This window comes from Lepus europaeus, chromosome 9 (genome assembly GCF_033115175.1).
Source record: "Lepus europaeus isolate LE1 chromosome 9, mLepTim1.pri, whole genome shotgun sequence".
In the NCBI taxonomy this organism is placed as follows: Eukaryota; Metazoa; Chordata; class Mammalia; order Lagomorpha; family Leporidae; genus Lepus; species Lepus europaeus.
This window is the reverse complement of record NC_084835.1, coordinates 76,678,354-76,700,849: the sequence shown is the minus strand read 5'-3', so window position 1 is coordinate 76,700,849 and position 22,496 is coordinate 76,678,354.

Here is a 22,496-nt window from a genome sequence, read left to right as displayed (position 1 = left end):
TCTTTCCTTCAATGCATACCTTGAAGGAAACAAACAATCTGAGAATGTTTTATTGAAATGTGAATGTTAGGGGGAATCACACCATGGACAAACACCAAGCCTAGGGGAGAAGGGATAAAATAGTAGCAGAGATTGAGTTGATCAAAAGTACATTCTTTCATTTGACTAATATTTTTGCCTTGTTAAAAGGTTTCAAATGACATTTTGATCATTTTAAAACAAAAATGTAGATTGTAAACATCATTTTTGCCTTAAATATTTTGTCAAAAATACTGTGTTGAAACTGATAACAAGACGAAAGTGTCTTGATTACAAACCATTGTTGGCCAAATGACTATTTCTGTATAGGTATGATTGAATGAGCAATCAATCTAATAAATGTTATAAATTATGTTTTTATTAATAGTTATAATAATAGAAATATAAATACACAATTAATACTAATGCAAGAGAACCTTCAGGTAAGAAACAAAACAGTAATTTTCATATTTCCTATATTACCTAAAACAAAATCTGAGAAATAGAAACACTAAACACCTCAAATATTGAAAATTTTTACAACAAAGCATTAAGAACTCTAAAAAATCTAGAATCAAGTAGTAATCTTTATATTTAGGCTTAATTTTCGTGATCATAATGTTAGTTTTTCTTTTCTCTAAATCTTTTTGTCCACTTGTTCAAATATAGTAAAATGCACATAACACAATGTACTATCTGAACCAGTTTTGAATATAGAGTCAGTAGTATTAAATACATTCAAAATATGCAAACATTTCTACCATCCACTCATAGAACTCTTTTCATTTTATAAAACTGAATCTCTGCACACATATTAAAACAAATAATGCTCAAGTATTTCACAGTCCTCCCTCTCCCCAAACCCTGAAAACCACACCATTCTACCTTCTGTTTTTATGATTCTAAGTACCTTGTGTAAATGAAATCATAAAATACTCATATTATTATGACTTTCTTTTTTCACTTTTATTTAATAAATATACATTTCCAAAGTACAGCTTATGGATTGCAATGGCTTTCCCCCCAACAGCTTCCCTCGCACCCACCACCCTCCCCTCTCCCGCTTCCTCTCCCCTTCCATTCACATTAAGATTCATTTTCAATTATCTTTATATACAGAAGATCAATTTAGCATATATTAAGTAAAGCTTTCAACAGTTTGCACCCACACAGAAACATAAAGTGTAAAATACTGTTTGAGTAGTAGTTATAGCATTAATTCACATTGAACAACACATTAAGGACAGAGATCCCACATGAGGAATAAGTGCACAGTGACTCCTGTTGTTGACTTAACAAATTGACACTCTTGTTTATGGCGTCAGTAATCTCCCTAGGGTCTAGTCATGAGTTGCCAAGGCTATGGAAGTTCTCTGACTGATCTTATTTAGACAAGGTCATAGTCAAAGTGGAAGTTCTCTCCTCCCTTCAGAGAATGGTACCTCCTTCTTTGCTGACCCGTTCTTTCCACAGGATCTCACTCGCAGAGATTTTTTTTTTTTTTTGCAAGAATATATTGGCTTTCCATGCCTAAAATACTCTCATGGGATCTTCAGCCGGATCCGAATGCCTTAAGGGCTGATTCTGAACTCAGCATTATATTCTCAACTTTCACCCGTATGGTAGCATATGTCAGCATTTCTTTCCTTTTTTCAGAACAAAATTGAACAAAATTCGTTTGCATGCACTTTCCACATTTTGCTTATTCATTCATCTTTCAATAGACACTTGTCTTGTTTCCAGGTTTTACTCACTGTGAATAATGCTGCTGTGAGCAGAAGTCTACAGATATCCATTGAGACCCTGCTTTCAATTCTTTTGAGGGTATATGACTAGAAGTAGAGTTTCTAGATCATAAGGTAATTCCACCTTTATTTTTTGGAGGAACTATCACTAGTCCAAGTGATCATCATCTTCAGTCAGTTCACAATTGATCACACTGATAGGTCTAAGAGTCAAAGGGATCACAAAAACAAGACTAGTGTCTGCTAATACTAATTGATTGAACCAAAAAGGGAGAGAACATCCAACATGGGAAGTGGGAGACACAGCAGACTCATAGACTGGCAGATGTCCTAAAGAGCACTCTGGCCTCAGAATCAGCCCTTAAGGCATTCAGATCTGGCTCAAGAGCCCATGAGAGTATTGTAGGCATGGAAAGCCAAGACACTCTGTAAAAAAAAAAAAAAAAAAAAAAAAAAAAAAAAAAAAAAAAAGAAGAAGACCTAAATTAAAGATCGCTGAGAGTGAGATCCCAGTGGAAAGAATGGGGCCATCAAAGATGGAGGTACCTTTCTCTGAAGGGAGGAGAGAACTTCCACTTTGACAATGACCCTGTCAGAGTAAGATCGAAGTCGGCAAACCCTAAAGGCCTCCATAGTCTCAGCAACTCATGACTAGACCCTAGGGAGATTACTGACGCCATAAACAAGAGTGTCAAATTGTTAAATCAACAACAGGAGTCACTGTGTACTTACATCTCATGTAGGATCTGTCCTTAATGTGTTGTCCAATGTGCAGTGATGCTATAACTAGTACTGAATCAGTATTTTTACACCTTGTGTTTCTGTGTGGGTGCAAACTGATGAAATCTTTACTTAATATATGCTAAATCAATCTTCTGCATATAAAGATAATTGAAAGTGAAAAAAAACTTGGTGTTACATTGGAAATTGTATAGAAAATTCATCATTTTTTTAAAAAATATCATGTAGGATCTCTGCCCTTAATGTGCTGTACATTGTGATTTAATGCTATAACTAGTACTCCAACGGTAGTTTTTTCACTTTGTGTTGCTATGTGAGGACAAACTGTTGAAGTCTTTACTTAATATATACTAAACTGACCTTCTGTATATAAAGAGAATTGAAAATGAATCTTGATGTGAATGGAAGGGGAGAGAGAGCGGGAAAGGGAAGGGTTGCAGGTGGGAGGGAAGTTATGGAGTGGGGGAAGCCATTGTAATCCATAAGCTGTACTTTGGAAGTTTATATTCATTAAATAAAAGTTTACCAAAAAAAAGACTATCGTCCTCCCCCTATTGAATAGTTTTCCCACACCTGTCAAAAGTCATGTGACCATATAAGCAAGAGTTTATTTCTGGGCTGTCAGTTCTATTCCATTGATATACATACCTGTCTTTATGCCAGTACCATGCTGTTTTGATTACTGTTGCTTTGCATTAAATTTTGAAGTCAGGCAATATGAGCTCATCAGTTTTGTTCATTGTTTTTCAAGCTGTTTTGGTTCTTCAGTGTACCTTGAGACTCTATATAAATTTTAGGATGAATTTTTCTATTTATGGCAAAACTTTGGGATTTTGATTAAAGATTGCATTGATTCTATAGATTTCTTTGGATGCTACTGATATCTTAATATTGAGCCATCTAACTCATGACCAGGTGCTAACTTTTCATTTATTTATGCCTACTTTATTTCAGGAATGTGCTATAATTTTTATTGTAAGCATAATTCCTGTTTTATTCTCTTTTATGCTATTGAAATTAGAATTTTTTTATTTCTTTTTCAAATTATTGTTAGTATACAGAAAAAATTCAACTAATTTCTACGTAATTTTTGTGTGTTGGCCTTGTATACTAATGCTTTACTGAATTCATGTATTAATTCTAAGAGTTTTTGATAAAATCTTTAGAATGTCCTGAATTTAAAATCAGTTTGGAGGATTTGGCATTGTGGCACAGTGAGTTGGAGTACCAGTATGCATACTGGCTAATCCAACTTCCTGCTACTGCACTTAGGAAGACAGCAGAAGATGCCCCAAGTGCTTATGCCCCTGCTATCCATATGAGAGACCAGGATGGAACTCTTGTTCCTGGCTTCTGCCTGGTCCACTCCTGGCTATTGTGGGCATTTCATGAGTGAACCAATATTCAGAAGATCTGTGTGTGTATGTGTGTGTGTCCCTCCCTCTTTCTCTCTCCCCTTCTCTTTCTTATCTGTCACTTTGCCTTTCAAACAATAAATAAATAAATAAACATTTTAAAAGAACATATGGGAGCAGGCAAGTGGCATAACACTTAAGACACTAGTTGGCATTCCTGCATCCCATATTGGAGCACCTTGGTTAGATTCTTGGCTTGATCCCCAATTCCAGCTTCCTTACAATGCAGACCCAGGGAAGCAAAAGGTGATGGCTCAAGTATTTGGTCTCTGCCATCCACTGGAAGACCTAAATTGCTTTCCCAACTCCCAGTTCAGCCTCCTGCCCATAGTTGCAGCCATTTAGGAAGTGAAACAGCTGATAGGATTTTGTTCACTAGCTCTTTATTTTTGCTTCTGTAATAAACAAAACATATATTTGTGTGTGTGCACATCTGTGTGTGTATGTATATAAAATTTTAGATTATCTGTGAACAAAAATAATTTTACTGTTTCCTTTCTAGTTTTGATGGTTTTATTTTCTTCTTTTTCTTGCCTACTTGCTCTGGCTAGAACTTCCAGTGATAGTCTGAATAGAAGTGGTCAAAATGAGCACTCTTGTTTTGTTCCAGTTATTAGAACATATTTCTCTCTTATTTATTATGATGTTTGTTTTGTGTTTTTCCACATATGCCTTTTATTGTGTTCAGAAATTTTCTATCTAGTTTTTTGACTATCTAGTTTTAGTTTATTGATTTTTTTTAGTATAAAATGATATTGATTTTTTCCCTTTTGTCCTGTTACATAGTGTATTTTTGTTTTGTCCAGGTGAACTCACAATTAGAATCACCCCAAAAGTGGTGGCAGTTGAGTTCTCACAAGAGACTTCCCCAAATTATCAGGAAATGGGGTCAGTTTTGGTCAAAAAGAAGAAGCATTAAACAGCAATTGATCAATCCAAAATGCTTTTTATGGGAATTTAAAACCACAGTACTGTGGTGGTTCTTGTGACAAATGGTAAGAAAAGACATGTTCTACTTAGGTATGTCCACAACAGGAAAGTCAGGCTATGGAGTTTAAAAGATAATTAAAGAAATTTAGCTGAGGGCTTCAAGTAATAACTTAATAGCTTCATCAGTACTTCAAAATGTTCAAGGTTCCAGGGTTCCAGCTTGGGTTTAATCCTACAGGTGAAAACATGAAATGATTGGGTCACAGAGGAGTTAAGGAACTGTTTCTCAGTCAAGACAAAGAATGCAAGTGGAGCATGGACTGGTGGACTACATAATTAATTGAAAGGTTTTCATATGTTGAACTATCCTTGCATTAATCTAACTTGTTCATGGCATATAAACCACTAAGTATGCTGCTAAATTCTGTAGTATATTTTGAGGATTGTTTCACCACTATTCTTAAGGGTCATTGTCTACAGTTCTTGTTTCATGTAATGCCTTTGGCTTTGGTTTCAGGGTAGCACTAGCCTCCTAGAATGAGTTATAAAATATCTTCCCTCTTAATTCTTTCAAGAAATTGAAGTATTGGTGTTAGTTGTATTTATATTTTTGATAAATTTATCAGTGAAGTCATTAGTTCCAGGGTTTTCTTGGTTGGGAAACAATCAGTTGCTAACTCAGTCTCCTTAATAAATACATGTCTCTTCAGATTTTCAATTCTTTGTGATTTAATCCTAGTATGTTTTATGTTTCTTAAAATTTATCTATTTGATCCAAGTTATTGTCATAGTTCTTTCTTATAATCCTTCCTTAAATATGTTTATTTCCTTATTTGAGAGGTGAGAGAGAGAGCTCTGCAATGACCTGGGTTGAGCTGCGCCAAAGCCAGGAACCAGAAAAGCAAATCAAACATTTCAGTGATAAGAAACAATTGCTTGGGCCATCACCAATACCTCCCAAGACCCCATTAGCAGGAATGCTGAAGCCTGAACAGGGCATTGAACCCAGGCACTCTGATGTATTTAAACAGCATCTTAAATACAAGGCTAAATGCCTGATCCTCATCATCCTTTTTATTTCAAAAATTGGTAGGTAATGTTCCGACTTTCATTTCTGGTTTTAGTAATTTCATTCTTCTCTTTGTTTTTCTTAGTCTATTGAGCTAAAAACTTTTTGGATTTTTTTTTTCATTTTGTTGCTCTTTTCAAAGAACCAAATTTAGTTTCACTGATTTTCTCCATTTTTTTAAATTCTTCATTTTGTGCACCTATGCTTTAATCCTTATAATTGCCTTCCTTTTGCTAGCTTAGTATTTAGCTTGTCCTTGCTTTTTTTCTAGTTCCTTAAGTTTTAAAGTCTGGCAGTTGCTTTTTTTTCTTGGCTTTTGGTATTGTTTTTAATGTAAGTATTTATGGTTATCACTTTTCCCATCTACAGTGCTTTTGCTGTGTCCATAAATTTTGATATATTTTCATTAATCTCCATGAATTTTATAATTTCTCTTTGATTTATTCTTTCATACACTGACAGTTTGAGTGTTTCTATAATTTAGTGTATTTCTTTTATCTTTATCTTCATCCCTTTGTCACTGGAGAAGACACATTGTACATACAATATCTATCTTTTAAAATTCATTGAGATTTCACTTGTGGCCAAACACATGGTCTAACCTAGAGACTATCCCATGTGCAGTTGGGGAGATTATGCATGCTATTATTATTAGGGAGTCTTTTGCATATGCCGGTTGAGCTATTTGGTTTATTGTGTTAAGTCTTGCATTCATTCTTTATCTTCTGTCTGTTTTTCTATCCACTATTGAGAGTCCATTATTTAAGTCTCCAGTTGTTATTATAGAACTGTATCTATCTTTAATTGTGAAACTAGTAATTCCCCTTTGACTACTGTTTATATAGAATATTTCCCCATCTTTTCACTTTTATACTATTTATGTGCTCTTTGGGTAGTAGTTTTATCATTAATTCGCATAGTATAACACATTCAGGACAGAGCAGGTGCACAGTGACCCCGTTATTGATTTAACAATTGACTCTCTTATTTATGATGTCAGTAATCACCCAAGGCTCTTGTCATGAACTGCCAAGGCTATGGAAGCCTCTTGAGTTCAGCAACTCCGATCTTGTTTAGACAAGGCCATATTCAAAGTGGAATTTCTCTCCTCCCCTCAGAGAAAGATACTGCCTTCTTTGATGGCCCATTCTTCCCACTGGGATCTCATTCATAGACATCTTTCATTTAGGTCATTTTTTTTTTTTGCCACAGTGTCTTGTGTTTCCATGCCTGTGAAACTCTCATGGGCTTTTCCATCAGGCCAGAATGCCTTAAGGGCTGATTCTGAGGCCAGAGTGCTGTTTAGGGCATTTGCTATAATATGAGTCTGCTGTATATCCTGCTTCCCATGTAGGATCATTCTCCCCTTTTTAATTCTATCAATTATTATTTGCAGACACTGGTCTTATTTATGTAATCCTTTTGACACTTAATCCTATCTTTTTGATCAGTTATGAACTTAAGCTGATCACTTTAACAAGTAAGATGGCATTGGTACATGCCACCTTAATGGTATTGAATTGGAATCCCCTGGCATATTTCCAGCTCTACCATTAGGGTAAGTCCAATTGAGCATGTGCCGAACTGTACATCTCCTCCCTCTTTTATTCCCACTCTTATATTTAACTGGGATCACTTTTCAGTTAATTTTAAATGCCTACGAATAATTGTGTGTTGATTAAAGAGTTCAACCAATAGTATTAAGTAGAACCAAAAAAAAAAATACTAAAAGAAATAAAATAGTAAGTTGTTCCTCGACAGTCAGGATAAGGGCTGATCAAAACATTGTTTCTCCTAGTGTCCATTTCACTTCAATAGGTTTCCTTTTAGGTGCTCAGTTACTTGTCACTGATCAGGGAGAACATATGATATTTGTCCCTTTGGGACTGGATTATTTCACTCAGCATGTTTTCCAGATTTCTCCATTTTGTTGTAAACTACTGGATTTTATTTTTTTTTACTGCTGTATAGTATTCTATAGAGTACATATCCCATAACTTCTTTACCCTGTCCTCTGTTGATGGGCGTTTGGGTTGATTCCAGGTCTTAGCTAATGTGAATTGAGATGCAATAAACATTGAGGTGCAGACAGTTCTTTTATTTGCCAATTTAATTTCCTTTGGGTAAATTCCAAGGAGTGTTATGGCTGGGTCACGTGGTAGGGCTATATTCAGGTTTCTGAGGAATATTCAAACTGTCTTACATAGCAGCTTTACCAGCTTGCATTCCCACCAACAGTGGATTAGTGTCCCTTTTTCCCCACATCCTCTCCAGCATCTGTTGTTAGTTGATTTCTGTATGTTAGCCAATCTAACTGGGGTGAGGTGAAACCTCATTGTGGTTTTGATTTGCATTTCCCTGATGGCTAGTGATCCTGAACATTTTTTCATGTGTCTGTTGGCCATTTGGATTTCCTCTTTTGAAAAATGTCTATTTAGGTCCTTGGCCCACCTCTTAAGTGGGTTGTTTATTTTGTTGTTGTGAAGTTTCTTGATCTCTTTGACTACTGTTTATATAGAATATTTCCCCATCTTTTCACTTTCAAACTATTTATGTCTTTTCTAAAGTGAGACTTGGGGGGCTGCCGCTGTGGTGCAGTGGATTAAAGGCCTGGCCTGAAGTGCCGGCATTCCATATGGGCACTAGTTCTGGTCCCAGCTGCTCCTATTCCCATCCAGCTCTCTGCTATGGCTTGGGAAAGCAACAGACAATGGCCCAAGTGCTTGGGCCCCTGAACCTATGTGGAAGACCCTGAAGAAGCTCCTGGCTCCTGGCTTTGGATTGGCTCAGCTCTGGCCGTTGTGGCCAACTGGGGAGTGAACCAGCGGATGAAAGACCTCTCTCTCTCTGGCTCTACCTCTCTCTGTAACTCTTTCAAATAAATAAAATAAATCTTTAAAAGAAATAAAGTGAGTCTTGGATCTGGCACGGTACCTCTGCAGGTTAAACTGCTGCCTGCATTGCCAGCATCTCATGGGTACCAGTTGGAGTCCCAACTGCTCTCCTTCTGATCCAGCTCCCTAATGACGTGCCTTGGGAAGCAGCAGAGGATAGTTCAAGTCCTTGGGCCCCTGCCATCCACATGCAAGATATCGATGGAGTTCTCAGCTCCTGGCTTAAGTCTGGCCCATCTCCATCTGTTGCTGACATACAAGGAGTGAACCAACAGATGGAAGATCTCTCTCTCTTGCACTCTCTCTCTCTCTCTCTTTCTGAAACTCTGCCTTTCAAATTAATTAATTAATTAAACTTTAAAAAACTTTTTTTTGACCAAAGGGAAAACAGTGTTTGCCTGCTGGGGAAAGGCATCTGAGACAGAAAGAAGCTACAGTAGACAGAAGATGCTCCTCCGGGCTGGCTATGAACCAGAGATTCCATATAAGCTGCAGGCAGCCAGTTTTTGATTCTTGGAGGTAGTGGCCTGAGATGAAGCAGATATCAGAGAATGCAGAGGGAGGCAGAAAGAAACTGGATATTTGGTGAAACTGCTCACTCACTGCTAGTATTCCTGGACTTTCCAGTTTCAGAAACCATAAGTTTCCATAATTGATAGAGCCAATTTCCTTTACTGTTAAGCCAATTATTAGAAACCAAAAGCAATCTAGCTAACATTCCTTTTGGGTAACAGTAGCTGTCACCTTTCTAGTGCTATTTAACTTTTCAAAATAAGTTTCCTGACTCAAAATAAATTTGAGCTGCCAGACCACAATTCTCCTAAATGAGTCCCTATGGCTTGAGACTGAGTGTCTTTTCAACAGTAAAGAATTGGATCAAAATTTTTCATCCATCCTTCCAGGCTCTGTCTTTTGATTGACAGTTAACGTATTTGCTGATAAGGAGTGGTTACTTCTGTCATTATGTTGTTTGTTTTCACATGCCTGTCTCTCACTTCCTCATTTATTTTTCTTTTGTGTTTAGTTGAATATTTGCAGCCAATATTTAAATTTCCTTCTCATTTACTGTTATATGTATTCTATGGTTATTTTCTTTTTGGTTTCCCTGGGAATTAAATTTAACATCCTAAAACTACAACAGTCTAGTCTCAATTTATATTAATTTTTAACTTCAGCATCATAAAAAAAAACCAACTGTGTTCCTTTAACTGTCCTGTTTCTATTTCTTTGGGTTGTTTATGTTGTAAAATTATACCTTTATACATTGTGTGGCCTGAGCAATAAACTAATATGAGAGTACTTCAAAAATCCCATGTAAAAATGGAGTTATATGACTATTTTAGTGCAAGAAAAGGTTGAGATCCACACAGAGTTTTTAATAATGCATCTTCCACAAGCTTTTTGAAGTACCCTCATAATTATTTTCAAGGCATTAGTCTCTTAAATTATGCAGAAACTAAAATGTGGAGTTAAACACCAACATTACAGTCATATTACCACTTGCTATTAACCTCTTAAATCATGCAGAAAATAAAATAAGAGGTTACAAGTCATTGTAACAATATTTGTTTTAATAATTGTCCATATGTTTACTCTTATTGACATATTTATTTCTTCACATAGATTTGAGTTACTGAGGTATCGTCTAGTGTCCTTTCTTTAACTCTGTAGGACTCACTGGAGCATTTTAGGCAGAGCAGGTCTAGAAATAATGAACTTCATGAGCTTCTGTTCATTTGAAAATGTCTTGATTTTTTTTCCTCACTTTTGAAAGGCAGTTTTGTGGGATACAGGATAATTGTTTAATAGGTTTTTCTTTTTTCTTTCAATGCTTGAATATACCAGCTCATTATCTTGTATCCTCCAAAGTATGTGATGACAAATATGCTGATAACCTTTTAGAGGAAGACTTCCATGTGACAAATAATTTCTCTATTGCTGCTCTCCAGATTCTCTGATTTTGTCTTTGGAAATTTTTTTTTCAATATTTATAATATGGATCTCTTCAAGTTTATTATAGTTGGAGTTGCTTTTAATTTTCAGATGTTCATATTCATGTCTTTCATCAAATATGAGTAATTTTATCATGACCATGAATTTTTTTTTCAAATATTACCTAGTTCCCTTTCTCCCCTATTATTTTTCCTGGGATTTCCACAATACATGTATTGGTCAATTTGATGGTGTGCCATAGGTCCCTTGGCTTTCTTCACTTTTCTTTCTTTCTTTTTTTTTTAATCTTTCTGTTAACACTCAGTAATTTCCATTGATATATTTTCCAGTTCAGTGACTCTTTCTTCTGCCTTTGAGTTCCTTTAGTGAATTTTCCTTTGACTTATAATATGTTTCAGTTGTATGATTTATTTCATTTCTTACTGATACTTCCGTTTTGTCTATGCATCATTTTCTCGATTTTTTTCTACATATCTTTTTTTAGTTTCTGATCATTTTTACGACTGTTGTTGAAAAGATTTTGTGTGGCAGATCTATCATCATGGATGATCTGCCATCACCATTTTGAGAGTGTTGTTGGTTTCTTTTTCTCCTTTGAATGGATAATACTTCCCTGTTTCTTTTTATGGGTGAAAACTCATTTAAATCTAAGCATGTGGAAAATTAGAATCTTCACTTTCCCTGTAGGTTTCTATTTGTTATTATTGTTTTGTTTGTTATTGTTAAAACTGCGTGTTACAAGAATCTTTCTGAGATATAAACTTAAGGTCTCTTGTTCTTTCTGGATCTGTACCTTTTCTATCAGCATGCAGGGTCACTTTCTAATTTTCCCTGTACAAACAGTATGTTTCAAGGTTTTAGTCAATAGTTTCTGGCTCCCAAAAGAGAAAACAGGGCAATATAAAAGGGCCTTGGCCCTTACAATTTCCCAGTAGTCACTTGAGCTAGAGAAAGAGTGGGTTGCAACAGTGCAGGTGGGATAATAACAATAGTCAACCATCTTTTTTCTTCTCTAAATTAGAAGCAGTCATCAGTAATGAGAGAATAAATTTCCCAATGTATGGAGAACAGGGTCATTTTTTGGTCCTTCCTGGCTCTGCCAAGTTGTGTGCATGGTGTTTCAGAATCCTGTGCACAGTTGCCTGCCATCCAGCTGATGAGGAGTAGTGGTAAGAGGCTGCTACCATCCTAAGAGCTAAAATTGACCAAAGTTAACTGCAATTTACCATCCAAGCCTTCCCTTAGTTGTTGTGAACATTCAATAGGCTCTAAAGTTTCAAAAATGCTTCAATATTTCCAAAATATCAGAGTTTTACAGTGTAATTGTTGTCTAGATAGGGAAGACAGATTCCTGGTGCTTTCTACCCTACCATTCCCTTCAGAATCCTCAATTTCCATAAATTTGAAATAAAATCACTTCACAGAAATCATGGTACCTATTGCAAATACAATAGCTAGAATTTTTTTGGAAGTCAAATATTACTATGGGCTTGCATCTTATATCCATATCCACAAAAACTACAATAGCATTTCTCACACTCAATCACGACTATACAACTATATGTCCTTTGAACATAGAACACACAATGACTACTTACAAAAGTCATCTACTCAGGATCATAGTTTGTGAGAGATTGATCTAAATTTCTCATCACCAGGACAGGTATCAGATACCTCAATATTTTCTTCCCTCATTCTCATCTCAGGGATTTGTTTTCTTTCTTAACTGGAACAGAAATGATCACCACTCATCCTCCCACCTTACAATGTGACCCCACTTCACAAGAACATGGGTAGATTCTTTCATTCTGGCATTCCCTATAGAAACAATGCCTCTCAATAAACAGCCTCCATGGGGTTGGCATTGTGGCATAGCAGTTCCAGGCCATTGCCTGAAATGTCGGCATCCCATATGGGCACTGGTTCATGCCCTGGCTGCTCCACTTCCCATCAAGCTCCCTTCTAATGTGCCTGGGAAAGCAGCAGACGGCAGTCTAAGTGCTTGGGCCCCTGCCACCCAAATGGGAGACCTAAATGAAGCTCCTGCCTCCCGGCTGCAGCCTGAGGCAGCCCTTGCTATTTTGGCCATTTGGGTAGTAAACTAGTGGATGGAAGATCTCTCTCTTTTTCTCTCTCAGTCCCTCCCTCTCTCTATAACCTTTGTCTTTCAAATATATATTTAAAAATAAATAAGATTTTACATCAATCTTAATTTAAATAAATATCATTTTATATTAAAATAGATGCCTTTATTAAGAGTTATAAAATTTATAATATAAATCTGCTCTTAATATTTTATAGGTTTCTTGTCAGTTTTCCGGCTAAATACTTAAAAACATGTCATAAGAGTTATAGCATAGAGTGACTTAAGTGACTAACATTCCCAAAATGACTGGAAAGTTGTTGTCTCTATATCTCTATTCCCATTAATTGAACAAATATTTTTTAGAAAACTTTTGTAATTTATTTAACAAATATTTGTTGGAAAGCTCTTATGTATACAGAATTATTATCTGCTATCTGTTTGCCCAGTTTGATAAGAATATTATGTTCTATAAACTCTGACTTTTAGAGAACAGCTACCATTTAGGTTCCTAGGAATTCTGGCACCTGTTTAGAAATTCATTGCTTACAACTAGCAAACACAGTACTCTCTCTTTGAAAATGGCCATTGGCAGAGTTTTCCAGTCTTACTTATTTTAGAGTTTTTATTTTTTGGATCTTGTAAAGCTTTGTTTTATAATTTTTATAATTTTAGTGCTTTTTAAATACTTTTTATTAATATAAAGAAAACACATTTTATGTGTTTTATTTTATAGATACAATTCTAAGGATAAAATGGTATTTTATTTCCTCTATCCTCCCTTCTTTTTTTTTTAATTTTTGTAATGACATTCTTCCAATTTACTTTATTATCACAAGCTTAATGCTACACTAAATAAAAAGTTCACCAAGTAAAAACTAGAAGGACTAATATAGACAAAGGCTATAAATATTAATCAGATTACAAGTTGCCAGTTTCATTCATACACATTAAGTTGTTTTTTGCACTCTATATATTTTTAAAATATTGATGCTTTTAAGCCTTCTCCTACCATCTTCTATAGCAGTTCTATCATTTCTATCACACTTAGGGTAGGCCATCACTTTCTTCAAGATTCCAAGAGTGAAACCAGAAACACATTAGCTCTGTCTCCCAGGGAAGCACTTCCATACCCAGCACTCCACAGTGGCCTTCCTGACCATGTATGCTCACAATCCAGTCTTATACAGATCTCTAGATACACATTTTTCCTAGAACCTTCTGCTTTTCATTGGTACAGCAGGTTTTCTTCTGTCACCTTATGCTGTCACTCAACTCTAGTACGTTTCTGGTGGCCAAAAGGAGAGGTGGGGATATATCCCAAAGCAGGGGAAGAAGTATATGCTCCTTTGCAAGGCAGAGTCCTTTCATCACTTTCATGTAAAGGGTAATACTAGCTTCTTTCAAGGAGTTGTGAACAACTAATGCAGGGCTCTCAAAAGTCTTGATATTCAATGTTTCAAGGACACCAATCCAAATGTCTTCCTCCAAGGTCTCAGGATTAAATTTCTTCAAACTGAAGCCCTGATTTTAGCATAACAGCCTTGCCACCATTGAGAATTCAACTTCCTTGAGAATTCTGTCCATCTTACAATTAAATCCTGAGTATGGTTTTCAGCTTTTCCTACACTTTAGTTGCTTGAGATTGTAGTCAATTTACACACTTCCAAGGAGGTTCTCTGGCTATCGCAATAGCTATTTTTTTTTTTTGTTAGTTAAAGGTATCAATTACTCTCAACAATGATAAATCATTTGAATTACCATCTCCCTCAAATTTCTAAAGCACCCAACTTATTTCCCAAATGGGGTTCCATCCTATTTTCCTTGTAAATGACTTTTTAACAACTGTACCACTAAAAAAGTGGGTGCCAGGTGATTCCACTAGTTACCTATCACCAGTGATGATTTTCTTATTGGTCCCCATTATAAGGAGCTAGTGCTATCACTCTCACCAACTCTCTTAGGCCAAATTCCTCATGAGATGGAGCTATTCCTGCAGGAGTTTTATCTGGTTGAAACCATGGGAACAAAAATCGGTGGGGGAATAAATAGAGAGAGAAACTGAAGAGTGATGCAGCCACATCAGAAGCCTCGCGTTATCCCATGGAAAGCCCTGGATCTGGGAAGATCTTTCAAGGTAGGCAATCTCTAACCAAGAGAGAAGTGCTTTTACTCCAGATCTAAAGAAGCACTTTACTCCTGAAAGGTGGATCTAAGCATATATGTGTGTATGTATATATCCCTGTTTCTCTGTAACTCTTTCAAATAAATCTTTCAAAAAATTTCTTCGGGGCTGGAGCTATGGTGTAGTGGGTAAAAGCCGCCACCTGCAGTGCCCACATCTCACATGGGTGACAGTTTGAGTCCCGGCTGCTCCTTTTGCTATCCAGCTCTCTGCAATGGCCTGGGAAAGCAGAAGATGGCCCAAGTCCTTGGGCCCCTGCACTAACGTGGGAAACCCAAAGGAAGCTCCTAGCTCCTGGCTTAGGATCAGCACAGCTCTGGCCATTGTTACTATTCAGGCAGTGAGCCAGTGGATCGAAGACCTCTCTCTCTACCTCTGTCTCTGCATCTCTGTAACTCTGCCTTTTGAAATAAATAAATAAATCTTTAACAAAAATTTCTCCCACCATGAAAGACAAAATGATGCAATTAGCGGAGGATGAGCAATAAAGTTTTGAGGAAGAAATGTCATGAATTTGTTTAGAAGGTAGTTCAGCACATTGACAATAAAGTAGAACCCTGGAATTACTAACATATATTCCTGAATTTATACAAAGCCAAGGAGCATGCTTGGATGCTGTTCTTCAGCCCCATTTAATTTCTCAGGAAAATGCATAGAGTTGGCAAAAATACAAGTTTAATGAAATTGAGGTTTTGCCTGTGAATACAATTGTGTGTAAGAAAGATTATGTGGTTGAGTTTATATGCAAAGGGATAATTTTTCATGATTTAGAAAATCTAAACAAAGGAAAACAATCGGGATACAAGGGACCCTGTTTGACAACAAAAACAAAGATACCCAAATGATTGTAGTGATCTGAAAAGGCTAAGTAATTATAGGAACAGGTGATAATAGACTTAGTAAGCTAGAAGATGTCAAGGTTATAGCATTTTCCATAGAAGAGAGAAACGGGTGAAGCTACCAGTAATGCCTATCTGTAGAGGATCTCCATGAGATTGGGGATCTGAATTGCTGACAAAGCAGTAGGTGGATGGCAGAATCTCAATGATGTGAAAAGCTAGAGCAGGAGATGGGCAACCAAAACAACACTGCACACACCAAAAGAATTGTAGGATTGTGGTGGTGGAAAAAATGAAATGTAAGAAACTGTTAAAACTGCCAATGAATACAGCATAGTTATAAGGCAGTTGATGGATACTGCAACATCATGTGCCATGTGGGTTGTAAGCTGCTAATTTCTCACAGCTGAAGTTTTAGAGGTAATTAGAGCTCAATGATCTTTGAATGTTGATAAGAGCAAAAAAAGACATCTCTAGTAAAAGATGTGCAGTGTAGGAGGTGGGGAAAAAGTTGAAGACTGTAGCAGAGGTGGGGAATCTTTTTCTACCAAGGGCCATTTGGACATTTATAGTCTTATTTGCAGGCCATACAAAATTTCAGCTTAAAAACTGGCCTAATTGGCCTGCTATTGAGTCCCATATGCAATTACCATGGAAGGGCCTGACCAATTTATTTCATGGGCCTTATACAGCCCACAGGCCATACATTTCCCACACCTGCTAAAGGAATCCAATAGTCAAAAGGAGTGGTCAGGTTTAAAGAAAATAAAAAAGGAAATGTGAATGTTTGGAGATGAAGTGGAAGATGATCTGGAGTTTTAGTGATAAATGAATCTGAGTTTCAAAAAGCATAATGTGTGAATGGAGAAGGAGGTGAGAGTGTGTGAAAGAAAACAGTAGGAGAAAGGATGGTAATCAGGGAGTTTCAGGCCAAACGAATATGGATAAAAGTGGCCAGGTATGTTCTGAGGGATTTGGACTTATGAAAAAGCATGGAATCAGGAATGTGCACAGCATGATGAAATTGATCCTGATTGTTTCTAAGGAAAATATGAAATTTTAATTATAGAATTGTGAAAACTACTTATTGCCTATTTATAGCAGCAAATTATTTGCAAGGAACTCAGCAATCTCCTTATATATTTCCTAACCCAACTGTTGAGTAAGTTCATGATCAGGTGAAGGGTAAATGACCCAAGGAAACTAACATTAATATTTTTATTGGAAGTTACACCAATTGCTCCTGGACCCAAAGTATTGCCCACACGCAGAGCTGGCCTCAAGGATTTTTTTTTGTTTTTGATGACTGAGACATCACTTTCTGGTGGAAGTGAGAATGAGGCAACACACAGAGAGATGCAGAGAACAAAGGGGGAACTGGGAATTTCTCACATTTGAATCTTTGGACTCAGCTCTCTCAGGCAACATTGACCATACCTTTTTTTTTTTTTTAAATGAGCCAATGTAGTATATATTTGAATTCTTTGCTTCAATTTAGATTTCTATCACTTGCAACCAAACATACCTGACTTGTATACTTATTTTAAAGAAACATGTATTAAATTGAAGGACAGTTCCAGATCCTAATCTAGAAACTTGTTAAGAGAAATGACCTTGAAAGGACATCTAATCCATTTCCTAACCTTCTAGCGGAATGACACGAACACCACCAAGATTGTATGTGGATTTTTAATAAATACCATCTGCTGCTGACATATGCCTGTGGGATTTGTATGTGTAAATTACAATTATGGAATAATTCAATCCAAAACAATCATACATTTCCATCACCTTCTTTAGAAGGCAATGAATCATATTGAAGAGTACATACTTTATTTCTCTTTTTGAAAGAGCATTACCAAGTATTTTTGAAACTGATTTTAAACAAAGCTGTAACTGACTTAATGAGGCTATCTGAAAACATCTGCTTTTAAAAATATTTTTCAACTATCAATTTTTTTAATTTGAAAAAAACTCTTAACTTTGATTAATACTTGTGTTCTGCTGTTATCATTGCTCTGTAGAAGAAGAAACATAAGTTCACTGAAAAACACAGTCTTCCCAGAACTGTAATGACATCATTTCTGATACTGTCAAAGGTGCTTCCGGCAAACACATTCCATAAGCCAGGGTGACTGGTGTTTTGGCCATGAGAGCCAAGGACAATGATCAGTGCTCAACAAATAATAAAGGATTTTTATAAAAGGTAAGGAAAGAGGTTTATTTAGGATCCTAAAACACGGCTACCAATAAACGAGAAGGGATGAAATCTCCATCAAATAACAGCACATTAAGTGACTAAATATCCCATTTTTGTCAAATCATACAAACATGTAAGTGACATTCTAAATCAGAGAGCCTATGGATAGCATAACCAGTCCTGACGGAGACTGATTTCAGGCATGACTCTGTGAAAGGTTGCACATGATGACCACTCGCTCTGGAGGCCAACACAGTGAGAGAAAATCACTGGGGTCCACTCCATTCACGTTCTTCTCATAATATTGCTTGAGAAAGCTCTTAACTAAGACTTTGCAAAGACAAACCATGAAGGTGGGGATTCATGAAATGTAATGCCTCCATTCTGTACGATACACAACTAACAGCAAATTTTAAAATATGTGCTTGCAAATAAATATATATTGGTGTATGTGTCTGTGTGTTGCATATATTTGTCTCACTAATTTGTATAATTAGTTTTGTAGAATATCACATTAGGAACAGTGTTGCAGATTATTTTTCTCAGAATTCTCCAGACCAAAAATGCATTCTGTCATTTCATTTATAAGAGACACCAGTCACTGGACTGACTTCACAGAAATAAAATGTAATATTCAAATCAAACAAGGAAAGTTGTTTCTGTGTACAATTTCTATCTCCCTATACTTGTTTAATAAAAGGAACAATGTTTTCTTCAAATAGTTTTGTTAACTCAATAAGCAGTTCTCTTCTGCTTCAGGATGAAAGTGAAGCTAGATATTTTCACTGGAAATAGTACCAAGAATTTTATTTTTGTTTTCAGTTTTATGAAATGTAAGTCACTTGTTAGAGACTCAAGGAATTTTTTATATATTTTGGATTCTCCTGTATTATTGCATGCATGTACTATGTTAAGATACTAGAATTTATTATGAACTTTTAAGTTTTGTATCTTTATTTGTATTTCCCAGGTAAGTTTCACTGGAACCTAGTCTCAGAAAATATTTGGTAGGGTTTTTATGGAAAATATATTGGAAGAAGCACACATTTGGCAAAACAGTTCAGCCATCACTTAGGATGCCCAAATAGCATATCAGTGTGCCTGAGTTCAAATTCTGGCTCCATTCTCCATTCTAGTTTCCTACTAATGCTCACCATGGGAAGCAACAGATGATGGCTCAAGTACTTGAGACCTTGTCATCCATGTGGGAGAACGGTTTGAGTTCCAGCCTCCTGGCTTCAGACTGTTCCAGCTCTGACTGTTGCAGATATTTGGATAATTAAGAGATGGACCAGCAGGTGGAGATTAATTCTCTCTCCCTCTCTCTTGCTCTCTCTATATCCCTCTCTCCTTCAATAAATTAAATAAATTTTTTAGAAAAGAAAGTACACGATGAAAATGCTTCCAACAATGTATAAATCCCTAAGTCAGACATACAATGTGCACATACACATACATTTATATAACTTCATTTCCCATATTCTCCAATTATTTTCACCATAGATCATTTTAAGGAAACACCACAGAACACAGAGTATCCTGATGGAAACTCCATTTTAATTGGATTAATGTTATTTTGTAAAAGATTTATGTACCTATTTATTTACTTGAAAGGCAGAGATAGAAAAAAAACCATCCACTGGTTCACTCCCTACATGGCCAGGCTGAAGCCAGGACACAGAAACCCCATCCAAGTCTCCCACATGGGTGCAGGGGTCCAAGTACCTGAACCATCTTCTGCTGCCATCCCGGAAGTGTTAGTAGGGAACTGAATCAGAAGCAGATCAGCTGAGACCAGAACTTGCACTCCAATATGTGATGCTTGTGTGGCATGTGGCTGTTTAACCTTCTGCACAATAATACTGGCTACTGAATTAACTTTCTATAAGCAAGCCTACTATACATGTCAATGGATTACCTGAAAATACCAAAAAAAAAAAAAAGTACATTCTTACATGTTTACATATGGTGGTGTAAACATTTATTCATTGCTGGAAAACTGGGGAAACTTTTGCCAAGAACTTCTGAGAATGGTAAGTCTCCTCATCTGTCATTCTCCTCCTCCTATCCATGGCACATTGCTCCACATGCCATGCAATAGTTAATTATGTGTAGCAAACCTGATAGAGTAATTGCAAGGAATCTCAGGTGCAATTTCTGCAATTCCCCTAAGTTCATCTGTTTTCATTGTATATTTTTGCAAATATAACTGAATACCAGTAGGAGGGGAACAAAAGAAGATCATAAGGAATTCTAGGTTTGGTTTTAATTAAGCTATTTAGTACAGAATCTACCTTGCAGCAGGAACCGCTCTTCTGCACACAAGCATATAAAGGCAAGGTCTTCTTGACCTACAGGATGAAATACAGATATGTTGAGCAGTCCGTTTTAGTTTTTCTTTATAATCTATTAGCATTTAAATCACCAGCTTCATACAAGTTGATGTCAGCCTGGGCTCTTTTTACTGTTCCAAATGAAGCTTAAATGTATCTTTAACTTTTATAAGTTTTATTTTACTGTGTTTTCTAAAACAGCTCTATCTGGACTTTCTAATAGATTGCTTTTATAACAGACACATGCCACACTTTTGATTTTCACCCTTGTATTTTTCTTATTAGCTTTAAAATACTAAGTTTACTAGGCAAATGTTTTCGCCTAGTGGTTTTGATGCCAGTTAAGACACCTGCGCCCCTCATACAAGTACCTAGGGTTGATATCCAGCTCTACAGCTCTAGCTCCTGACTCCAACGTCCTGCTAACACAGACCCTAAGAGACAGCTCAAGCAGTTGAGTCCTGCCACCCACATGGAAGATCTGGATTAAGTTCCCAGCTCTACGCTTCTGGTCCAGCTGTGGTCATTGTGGGCACTTGAGGAGACAACTGGAAAGTGGAACCTATCTGCTCACTCGCTCGCTCTCTCTCTCGCTCCCCCTCTTTTCTTCCTCTCTCTTTTTATCCCTCTCAAATAAATAAATAAAATTTAAATATAAAGTTTTAGAATACTGATTATCTGAGAGCAAACTCTATACCCCAAAACCCTCTTCAAACATTGCATTTATAACTTCTGCTCCATTCCTTTGTGATTGGCTATTTCTAAATGCAGGATTTCATCATCACTTACTTCTGCAAATTTTAGTACTCATTCACTAAACTTTTATTTAAGCCTTTGGTTTACCAACATAAAATGTGAATGACTAAGAACATAACTTATATGTACTAGAGAAATAGAATAATCTTCATCATCTCAAAAAATGTTACAAATGAAGAACAAAAAAATAAATAAATAAATCCCAAAACAGAACCCAAATGCCTTAAAGTTAATTTTCAGGCTCTTCATTATCTCACTGTTTTATGTTTTTAGGTTAGATAAGTTCCTCTCACAGACAGAAAATGAAAAGAGACAAAGCAACTGATGAATAAAGCACATAAATTATTTTGCCACATTCACAGGCAAGTAAAGTGTATGTTGAATGTGGTTTGATTTTACTGTCTCAGATATTTGGTGCTTTGCTAAAAGAACAGTATTTTAGAATCAGGTCTTCTAACAGGTCAGTTAACTGTGCCCATTTTGCTGATTGGAAACAACTCCTGTGATCCAGACCAGCCATATCACAAGTGTCTACCTTTGGGCAATAGTTTCTTTGGGAAGGCAAATATTGATGGCTATCCCCAAAGAGAAAAATCACTAGAATAAACAACTCACTGAGTGAATAATATCATTTTCATACCTATTGGCAGATAATTTATCCATCCACATTTTTTTAGATTTTAATGTATGATGGTCTTTATTTACAACTTTATTGGCAAAAAAAAAAGAAGGGGGAAAACAGTTTAACATAGGACATTATAGCTGATACCCTAGGAATTGGGAAATAAGATAAAAGCTGCCCTATTAGACTGTTTAAGATAATCATAAAATAGAATGAACACATATTTTTAGTGTGTAAAATCACATCAATCAACTCTGGTTTCCTCACACATGTCTGATTAGCTTTGCTCTGGAAGGAAGAGCCCTCTCCATTGCTCCAATGTTTCCCAAGTTTTCCTAGGGATTTAACATAGATGATTTGTATGCAACTTGGCATAAAGCTGCTTCTCTCAAGAGTAACTACAATCTTCCCAGACACAAGATGCTCAACACAGACCTTAGCAGAATCTTGAAAAGCTCAGAGATCCAGAGCCCTCCGAGTGCTATGCAAGGAGATTCATCACAGAGTCCTGAAGAAGAACCCACTGAAGGATCTGAGAATCATGTTGAAGCTGAACACACGCACGAAGACCACATGGCAGAACACCATTCATCGCCAGGCCAGGGCTCACAAACTCCTGGTGGAGAAGGCAGCAGCAGCACCAGCAGCCAAATGCAACCAGCAGGAGGCTGCAGGCAAGAAGCCTGTAGTGAAGAAAGGAAAGAAGCCTAGGA